Source organism: Acomys russatus, chromosome 21 (assembly GCF_903995435.1).
Source record: "Acomys russatus chromosome 21, mAcoRus1.1, whole genome shotgun sequence".
NCBI lineage: Eukaryota > Metazoa > Chordata > Mammalia > Rodentia > Muridae > Acomys > Acomys russatus.
Genome location: NC_067157.1, coordinates 10,663,431 through 10,674,163, shown reverse-complemented (window position 1 = coordinate 10,674,163; position 10,733 = coordinate 10,663,431).

Sequence of the window (10,733 nt, the reverse complement as noted above, 5' to 3'; positions counted from 1 at the left end):
CCACCGCCACCGCCACCGAAGCAGCATATTTCATTACCACAGATGATTGATAGCTGGCCGACTGCAGTGAATGAGCATTGTTGAAGATTGAGTAGTCTGTGGAACCAAAGAGCTAATTTGCTCATGGGGACAGAACGATCATTTTAAATGACACACAACACAACGTAGTCTTCATGTTAAGAAGCCTCGGGGAAGAAGGGAATGTGTCTCATGATAAAATACGATTGAGATTTGCTGAGTTGAGGAATTTAACTTGGTGCCCTGATGTAGGTCTAATCAGAGCCTTTAGCCTGCTCCTGGACAGTGTGGATTCTTTTTTTTTTTTTGGTTTTTCGAGACAGGGTTTCTCTGTGTAGCCTTGGCCATCATGGACTCGCTTTGTAGACCAGGCTGGCCTCGAACTCACAGCGATCCGCCTGCCTCTGCCTCCCGAGTGCTGGGATTAAAGGCCTGCGCCACCACGCCCGGCTTGACAGTGTGGATTCTTGGGGAGGGGTTTTGACCTGGGAGAAGAGGACTCCTTCATTGAGACAGGCAGCGTTGGGACAGGGATGGCATTACATTTTTGGAGAGAGGCACTTTTTGTTTGTGAATAATAAAGTCTGATTTGATCCTCCTGGGGAGGTGTAAGATTGGCCCTACATACAGACAGGGCTGGAGAGGCAGCTTGCTGCTCTTCCAGAGGAACAGAGTTTGTCTCCTAGTGCCCATGTCAGGTGGCTCACAACCTCCTATACCACAGCCTCGGCATTTCCAACACCCTCTTCTGGCCTTTGTAGGTAAACACACACACACACACACACACACACACACACACACACACACACACACATTAAAGTCATATTTAAAAATTATTTTAAAAGTAAGGGTGAGAAGATTCCCAGCATAGCTCATTTTTACTTTTTTGTTGAGGTTTTCTGTGTGATTTTGTTTGAAGAGAGGGTTCTGTTGAGGCTTTAGACATAACAATGTTTTAGGCGCTACTAAAATTGTTGCTAAACCAAACACGCTCATTTCTACTAATTTCCACCAGGGGGCGATATTGTATCAAACTCAAACCAGAGCCTCTGAAAATTTACAAAGGACAAGAAATAAAAAACATATAACAAAGTGTGTGTGTGTGTGTGTGTGTGTGTGTGTGTGTTTCCTTCTTTCTTCTCCCCTGACTTCTTTCTGGTGTGGAGACTTCAGAGTTTCTATGGCTACATTTACATATTTATATTGAGAACATGTACATCACATGGGAAACACATCATGATAAACTGGTATTTTTGTTTGTTTTTCGAGTCAGGGTTCTCTGTGTAGCCTTGGCTGTCCTGGAACTCACTCTGTAGACCAGGCTGGCCTCGAACTTCCAAGTGCTGGAATTAAAGAAGTGCGCCACCACCGCCCGGCTTGATAAACTGACATTTTAACATGAAAAATAACGTTTTTAATAGTTAAAAATAAAAACAAAGGGCGTGGCTCAGTACAGGTGGTGTCTTGTCCTTCATGGGGCTATTCAATGTTTTTTCATACAAAGTATTAGATCATGTTTTCCCTCCCTTAAGCATCCCCAGGTTCTCCCCACTTCCCTACCCACAAAGCTTTATGCTCTCTCTCTCTGTCTCTCTCTCTTTCTTCCTCCCTCCCTCCCCTTGCCTCTCTCTCTTTCTCTCAAAAACAAAACATCCATAAAAACTCAGAAATGAACCTCCCCAACAAAAACCCCAATAAGACAAAAAAAAAAAAAAAAAAAAAAAAAAACCTAGAGCAAAATAGACAGAAACAAAAGACCATAACCCAAAGAAAATTTCAAATCCATGGAGTTCATTTTACGCTGGGCAACTACTTCTGGGCATTGTAGCCTGCCTTGGAGCATGGTTAACAAGACTACTGACACTCCATTGGAGAAAACTGATTTTTTTCCTTTGCCAGCGGCAGTCAGTTGTAAACAGTATCTTGGGTGGGGTGGGAACCTGAGCCCACATGTCCCTCTCAGTGCTGGGGCCCTAGCTGGCTTGAACGTGTTTTAAATGTACTCACGTGATGCCAGGTGTGGTGGCACACGCCTTTAATCCCAGCACCCAGGAGGCAGAGGCAGGTGGATCTCTGTGGGTTCGAGGCCAGCCTGGTCTATAAAGTGAGTCCAGGACAGCCAAGGCTACACAGAGAAACCCTGTCTCGAAAAACCAACAAAATAAAACAAACAAACAAACAAACAAACAAAAACAACAAAACAAACAAACAAAAAAGCACTCATGTGTTCCTTGCATTTGCGTCAGTGCTGCAGCTTTCTCTTTCTGCGTCTTGAGTCTCCCCCGTGCTATGACCCCTCCCTATTTGCTGCCCTGCTCTATCTTCACACTTATTTCATATTTCTAAAGCTCAGCATTATAGCACGGGAAGATCAGGGCCTTCCTGGCTACCTGCCCCGGCTTCATGGTCACTAATTGCTAAATGCTTCCTTGGTGTCTCTCAAAGGTTATTATTATTCATGTTGGTCATGAGCTGCCAGCCTGGGCTGCATCTTAAAATCAGATGGGGAGTTTGGTGGTGGTGGTGGTGGGTCCTGATGCTCAGCCTTGCTCGGTTACTGCAGAATCTTTAAGACAAGGGGATGGGTGAGGGGGGCAGGGGAGATGCTACGGCGGCGTTAGTATGTGTTCAGAGCTGTCCATGGGACTCTGAGCCTTGGCAAGAACCTTTTCCCTTAGAACTCTCTGTGGCTGCTATAACCCTTGCTTTCCCCTTCTCCCTCGCTGTCATATGGCAGAGCCAGGAGAGTGTGCTGGCTTCAGCAGGTACATCCTCATGCACTCCGGACAAGGTATTCTAGAAGCTGTCTCCCAACATGGCTCTCTAGATACACTGGAAATTGCTTTGGCGGCCAGAAACGGTTGCCTGTCTGAAAGATGAGAGATAGAAGACACCTTCGGACAATCGCCTGAGCACATAAAGCAACAGAACTCTCGCCATGACCATGACCTGCAGCCTTCTCTCCAGGAAACCATCCCCTTCCTTACACAGCACAGCACAGCACAGCACAGGAACGCTGTGTGTCAGACTTGCCAGACTCCAGGTGGCTGTCTTATGGTCCAGAAACTTGAACAATCACTTGTGTAACAATTGACACAAAACCGCTCAGGACACGGTTGATAACCAAGATCTTCCTTAGTTTTGTCTCTCCTCCTAACTTTGGATCAACTAGAGAAATCAAGCCATGCAGCCGTATCCAGTGACATCAGAAGTCTTGCCTTTGTCAGCCTGCTTTTGTTTCGCCTGCAGAAGGTGCAAGGCTGAGACCTCCCCCCTTCCCTACTCCAAAGCTTTCTCATTCCTCTGCCTGCTTTTGTGTACCTGCCAAGGGCAAGGGATCCAGGCTGACCCCCACGCAAACACTACAGAACTAGCCCTCACGTCTCTCTTGGTTGGTATGCTAGCCAGCCTTCTTCAGAGAAATAAATCCAACATATAGCCTTAGAGAGATTTATATCACAAGGGGGGGTCAGGTCAGATCACATGATCACAGAGGCTGAGCAGATGGCTGTAAGATGGAGGTCCAGGAAAGCTAGTGATACAGGCTCTAGTCTGAGCCTGAAGCCCAAGAACCAGGCATGCCCAGTCTGTCTCAGCAGCATTCCCCCCCCCCCCCCCCCCCCCGCGTCTGATTCCCATAGAGGGCAGCTTCATCCACCTTCCTCACCTTCCATCTATCCATGCCCATGCTGGGAGGCTGTGCCACATTTGTGAGGGCAGGGGACTCAATCTAGAGTCAGTCTTCTGAGTCAGTTCCTCTTCTCTGGCCAGCAGGATGGCTCAGTGGCTAAAAACACTTGCCATGCAGCTCTGGCTACCAGAGTCCAACTCCTGGAACCTACAGTAGAGCCCATGGTAGCAGAAGGAGGGGACTGATTCTTGATGCTCTTTGGAGACAGTCCCCCATCCGCACCCATGTGGGTGCCCTTAACCCAGGCAAGTTAGCACAGGAAGCAAACTGTTACAGCTGGTCTTTATTTCTATGAAGATTTCACGTTTATGGAAGTGGAGTTTTTTTATTGGGGAGCGCTACTGTGAGAACGGACTACCTGTTTTCTTTCCCTGTTTCCAATTTCAGAGCATCGTTTATAATTTTTTGGTGCTCTGTAGACACAAGGGAAGACTGAATTCTCTCTTAAATCCTTGCATTCAAGTGTGGGGCCTTTGTGGCTGAGTGTGTGCCTGCTGCGCGGTGACCCAGGAGAGCGAGGCTACTTTGAGACGATGTCATTGTCAGCATGGTGCTTCTGTGGACAAAGGTTATGTTCAGAGTTTAGGATTTTATTCACTTGGAAAGAAAAGATGTTGAGCAGAGAGGCCACAGCCCGGCTGGGTGTAATGTATAGAAGATAAACTATTTTTAAAGTGACACATATTCCTATTGCAGAATATAGACACACCCGAATGGGGCCCTCTCTCTTTCTCTCTCTCTTTCAAGTTCCCCTTTTCCCCTTCTCTTTGCTTTTCCCCCTTTTCTCACCTCCTTTCTCCTTCCTCCTTTTTCCCTCCCTTCCTTCCCCTCTTGTCTCTCTTCTTTTTTTTCCTGCCTTTGCCCTCAACTTCTCCTCTTCTCTCCTCATCCCTGCTCCTCCTCCTTCTGATTTGTTTTGCTGTTTGTTTTGGGTGTTTTTTTTTTTTTTTGAGACAGGGTCTTGTTATGTGGCTCTGGAGGTTCTAGAAGTCACCATGTAGACCAAGCTGGTCTTGAACTTACAGAGACCCATCACTCGCCTCTGCCTCCAGAGGGCAGGGATTAAAGGCATGCACACCACACCCAGCCTTTCCTTTTCTCTTTTGAAACAGGGTCTGCTATGCAGCCCAGCCCAGGCTGGCCTGAAACACCAATTGATATTTAAGCCAAAATTTCTCAGTTAATTAAGAGCCTTTAGAGATAAAAGGTGAATGGTGGACCCCTGCCTGCTGGGAGTTGTAGTTCTTACAAACCCGCTACAAGACTCTCCTATAAGGAAGAAGAGCATGGTGGACCCCCTGCCTGCTGGGAGTTGTAGTTCTTACAAATCTGCTACAAGACTCCCCTACTGTCAAATATTTAAAATGATTGCAGTCCTTCTAATATTTCTTTCCCTCGATTTCCCTCATCTTTCTTCTTGAATGTGTGAAGGATGGAGGCACGTTTGAAGCCTGTTTCCTGAGGAGGATATCACTCACTGGAGAAAAGCTGATTGAGATGTTTAAATGGTGCCTTTCTTCTTGGAAAAAAAATCTCAGCAGTTTGCCACCAGGCCCGAGGGTTTTATTATCCTAAGTGACTTGGCTCTCTATAAATCACAGCCCTAAGTAGCTAAAGGGAACACACGTTAGCTGGGTCCCTTAAAAACACAACCAAGGCTTCCTCAATAGTTAGCAGAGCAATTGACTTTGGCAGCTGGCAAGGGGGGTGGGGGTGAGGCGGAACCTGACAACCTGGCCTGAAGCCATGTTATGCACAGTCCATCTCTCACAGCCCTTGCCCTGAAATTAAGCTTACCTCGGCCTACGTCGAATGGTATCTACCCATTCCCAGCTTTGCAATGGGCCTGAGCTTTCCCCTGCATTCAGAGCCAGCTCATCCAGCCATTATGTGTAGTGGCTCCGCTGCCTCTGCCCAGGTCCCTTTCTGGACACCTGCAGGGACTCACTTCAGTGGGTTCACCTGTGTCCTGGGCTCTTTAATGAGAACAAGAACACTAGGTATAGGTTCAGTTGCAAGGAAGAGAAAGCCTCGAAATATTTGCATAAATAAGCCTAAAAGAAGCCAGGATGTAGGCAGTTTAGGGCTGGTATGGGGACCCTATGATCATCAGTAATCCAGGCTTCTTGGATATGGCCCTGTGTTCACCATAGGAGAAACTCCAGCTATCTTCTCCTTTCCTCTTCCCTCAAGGAAATGTCCAAGAAGACTCATCTACCATGTTGCCTCTGTGTTTTTGCATAGAATTTAGCCTCAGAGCTCCCCCTGAGATTCAAGGGAAGGTGGGAATATAGTCATTCAGCTTGGTGGCAAAGCACAGGCCAAGCTATCAGCTCTGCTTGAAGGATCCAAATATACCAGCTAGCTTAAGAATTTGTACTAAGTGGGGCTGGAGAGATGGCTCAGCAGTTAAGAGCCCTGGCTGCTCTTCCAGAGGCCCAGGGATAGATTCCCAGCACCCACAGGGTGATCACTACCATCTGAAACTCCAGTTACAGGGGACCTAACATCCTCTACTGGCTTCCACGGGCACCAGGCACACACACGGTGTACAGACATACATGTAGTCAAAGCACACACACACACACACACACACACACACACACACACACACACACACACAGACACACATCATCGTCGTCGTCATCATCATCATCATGTGTACCAAGGGAATCTTTAACGATTTCCTGGTGACTGCACGTGCTAGAAACACATAGACTAGAGCTGACAGGCAGATTATTTAGATTTACGTGGAGGTGAGCAGGGGAAGAAATGCAGGTGGGCAGAGCCGGAAGCTTGGCAAGGGGCCATGTGGGCCTGAGGAGGCTGAAAGAATGGCTTCAGATCCTGACCGCTTGTGAAGTCTGAATGCATAAGTCAACTCTATAGTCTTCTGAAAAGGGGAGGGAAGGAAGCACACACACACACACACACACACACACACACAGAGACAGAGAGACAGAGAGACAGACAGAGACAGACAGACAGACAGACAGACAGAGAGGCAGACAGAGACAGACAGAGTCAGAGAGACAGAGAGACAGAAAGAGAATATTTTAGAATCTCTAAGAAGCATCTGGGCTGGAGAGTGACAGTCAGTGGTAAGAACATGTACTGCTCTTCCAGAGGACCAGAGTTTGGCTCCCAACACCCATGTCAGGTGGCTCACAGGAGCCTGTAACTCCAGCATTGGAGGATCTGACACTCAGTTCTGGTTCTCACGGGCACTTTTAGTCATGTGTGCTTACACACTAAACACACACACACACACACACATACAGACACACACACACATACACACACATACAGACACATACACACACACATACAGACACGCATGCACTCACGCAAACCTTTTTCTTTTTTTCTGCAGTAACTTCCGAAAGATGGATGCTTTTTTATGGTGGTAAGTGAAAATGATGGGAGGCCATTGCTTCTGCCTAAGCTCCTGCTCATCCCTATAGCTCAGACTAAATTTACTCAGAGTAAAGATGAAACTAAGCTGTTTATCTGACCCTCCAAGAAATCAGGGTCGCAGAAGCATAGGCCAAATTTTCCAGACAAGTCTATGCCAATTGATATGCTAATGAAGGTCAGCCGCAGCTCCCTCAAAGGAGCAGGTAATGGAAAGTAAGTCCATGCTAACCAAGCCGCGATTTTTCTGTCTTGTGTGCGCAATTTTTCTGTCTTGTGTGGAATGACCAATAGGTTCTTTTGTTTCTGATATTTTTCAGTCAATAAAATCGCCATCATCTGCCCAGCCCATAAAAACAGTGCATTTCATGGAATGAAATTCTGCCTGAATCTAGAAAGCAGGGTGGAGGTAGGGGAGTCGGGGGAGTCAATTGGGGATGGTTTTAATAAAAATGGTCCCTATATGTTGCTCCTCCCCCCATGGATGAGGGGAGGGACTTTGCCAGAGATGTCCACATCTATAGGTTTTGAATGCTTAGTCATCAGGGAAGGGAGCTCTTTGAAAGGATTAGAAGGGTTAGGAGGTGTACCCTTGTGGGAGGAAGTGTGTCACTTGGCTTGGGCTTTGAGTTTTCAAAAGCCCATGCCAGACCTAGGCGCTCTCTCTCTCTCTCTCTCTCTCTCTCTCTCTCTCTCTCTCTCTCTCTCTGTCTCTCTGTAGCTCTCAGATGCTGCTCTAGTGCCATGTATGTTGCTACGCTCCCTGCCATGATGGTAGTGGGCTAAGCCTCTGAAACTATAAGCCAGCCTCAGTTAAATGCTTTCCTTTGTAAGAGTTGCTGTGGTCATGGTGTGTCTTCCAGTGATACAATAGTGATTAAGACACCAACGAAAACCATTTAACTAAGCTGTTGTAAGTTTGCCTTTGAGCACTAGCTACCTCAAGAGTAAAACCTACACACAGCAGTGCAAACTCAACATTTGGTGACATGTGGCTTCGTTCTAAAGATCTGTAGACCATGGTTTCCTATGACCAGAAAGGGCTTGTTGATATATTCATGTCCCATCTGTATTTACCATCGCTCACTGCTAGGCTAAACCAAGACACAGCTACCCGGATAAATCCCCTAGGACACTCAGCGACACCAGTCACTTCTATGGCACTAGCCCTGGGAGTATTATCTTCCTGGTCAGGAGCTTCTGACCAAAGGACCTTTCAGCAGTGTTGATTCCGCTTTGGTACAGCATACAGTTCAGCAGTAGAGGGCCTGTGTAGCTCCTGCAGGTGATGAGAATCAAAGAAACTTGTCCGGAAGTTTGGCACAGGGACCTGGAAAACGAACAGATCTGCTTTTGTCCTTGGCCACCAGCTCTGTTTTGTCCAGAAGCTGCAGACGTCTTTGGTTTTATAACATTTCGTCCTAGCCAGAGGGTCAAAATTCCAGACATGTTTAGGGGACCTGGTTTGTGTTCTGGCTTCTTGTTATTTTTCTTCTCCTTTTACATAGCCGCCCAATGAACATGGTTTATTAAAAATGAGTGGATCAGAGGTGGGTGTGTGGAAGACACCCAGAAGCCTGCCAGCTGTGTGGCTTTTCCACAGGAGGACCCATTACGATGTACAAGTATGGGATGAAGAGATGGGAGAGAAAGAGGAGCAGAACTGCTTGCGCACTATGAAGAGAGGTGGAACTGGAGACTGATGTGAATAGCCTGGCTAGCTGCCTGTGGCCAAGGTGAAGTCCTGGCCACGGTGCCACTGAGGGCCACGCTGCCACTGAGGGGCCACGCTGCCACGGAGGGCCACACTGCCACTGAGGGGCCACGCTACCACAGAGGGCCATGTCTGGGTCCTTTGTCATGCAGCAGCAGCAGTCTGTGTCCATGGCCCATGTTACCAGCAAATGCCATGCGGAAGTTCCTGGTTTGGCCTGCTGTCTGGGACCATGTTGATGTCCAAGCTGTGCCTCTCACTGGCTACAGCACTCAGGAGAGTGGGCCCTGTGCCTGGGCAGCACAAGCAGAGCTGGCCCTGGTGGTGGGCTCTCGAGTGAGCTGGCTCTGCCCCTCGTCTGCCATGAGGGGCATGGGTGTGGGTGAGCCATTCCGGAGGACATGAGAGTGGGGGAGCTGGCTCTGACCCTTGTTGGCTGCAGCATTGAGTGAGCTAGCTCGGACAGTGTTGGAGAGCTCGCTCTGGTGGGGCGGGTGTGGGAGAGCTGGCGGGCTGACCAACTCAGCTACCACCCAGGCCTAGATTCAGGGCTTTTGAGTTGGCCTACCTCAACATCTAGCCCATCTGTGAACTGTTGGGACATGTGAAAGGGTCAGTCCTGCAGATCGAAAGCTGCAGGAGCTCCATGACACAGGGCAACAGCAGGATACCTGAGAGGAGTCCCAGTGAAGAGCCAGTATTGGGTAGGGTTCGAGCCAGACCAATGACTCATTGCAATGAACATTTACAAGTAAAGCTGTGTGTACAAAAGGGCATATTGTGTGATACAATGTGACACACTGCAGAGCTCGCAGCAAGCTTTTTTTCTTTTTGTTTCTTTAACTTTTTTCTTTTATTTTGGGGGGGGGAAGTTGCAAGCAAGGAGGGCAGATATGGAGGCACAGGGAGATGAGTGGGGATTGGGGTACATGATGGGGAAAGGATTGGGATTCACAAAGAATCAATAAAAAGTTTGAGTGGGCTGCTGGGACACAAATAGTTCAGCCACCCACTAGACTGAGGTTGACAAACTACTTTCACAAAGATCCTGACTAGAAACAACCAAGGCCATGTAGGCTACAGAAGCTCTGTGTTCCTCAGTGTCCCTCAACACTGCCACTGTAGTCTGAGAGCAGTCATAAATAATGTGTACACATATGGCCATAGTTATGTTTCAATAAAGCTTTATTCACAAAACAGACAGGAAGCTGTGGGCAGCCTGAAGGATTTTGTTAGTCAGTTTAGTCTTTAAGTTTCATATGGGCAGTTATACATCTGATTTGTTCAACACCTAACTAACTGGAGGCACCAAGCCTGGTATGTGACGACATTTGTTGAACGAATTGGTTGAGCAAATCATCAATGGGCAGATTACTCAACTTAAACTGAAAGAAGTAGTAAGACCCACTTATCAAGGTTTCTTTGTTAATGTTTTCATTAATTTCCTGCAAGAACTGCGAAAGTCTACCTATTACTAAAGACCTTACAGCTTGGGTATACCAGAGAGAACACTACAATCATGGCCAGAATTCTTGGGTAGCTGAATTATATAAGCATCTTAGAGGACTAGGCCAGTGAAGATCTTCCTGAGAGGAGAGCCACTATCTCTGTGCCCTGCCTGGTTCTGCGTGCATCCCTGTCTTGAGTCTATGTATGGCGCAGAGGTGGCACAAAGCCCCGTCTTTTCCCTGTGCCTGTGCTCTTGGTGGCCTCCAGCAGCTCCTACCACAAGGTGAACAAGATGGAAACATCAAACCTGTGTCAGGAGGCTTCTTTGAGCAGAGGCTTCTTGGTAAGACTGCTACAGTGCCTAAGCTCAGCCCTTCTTTGCGCTGACCCCTGAGTCCTGCTACCCTCCCTCCTGGCCACCAACAGCACTCACCTCAGATCTACTCA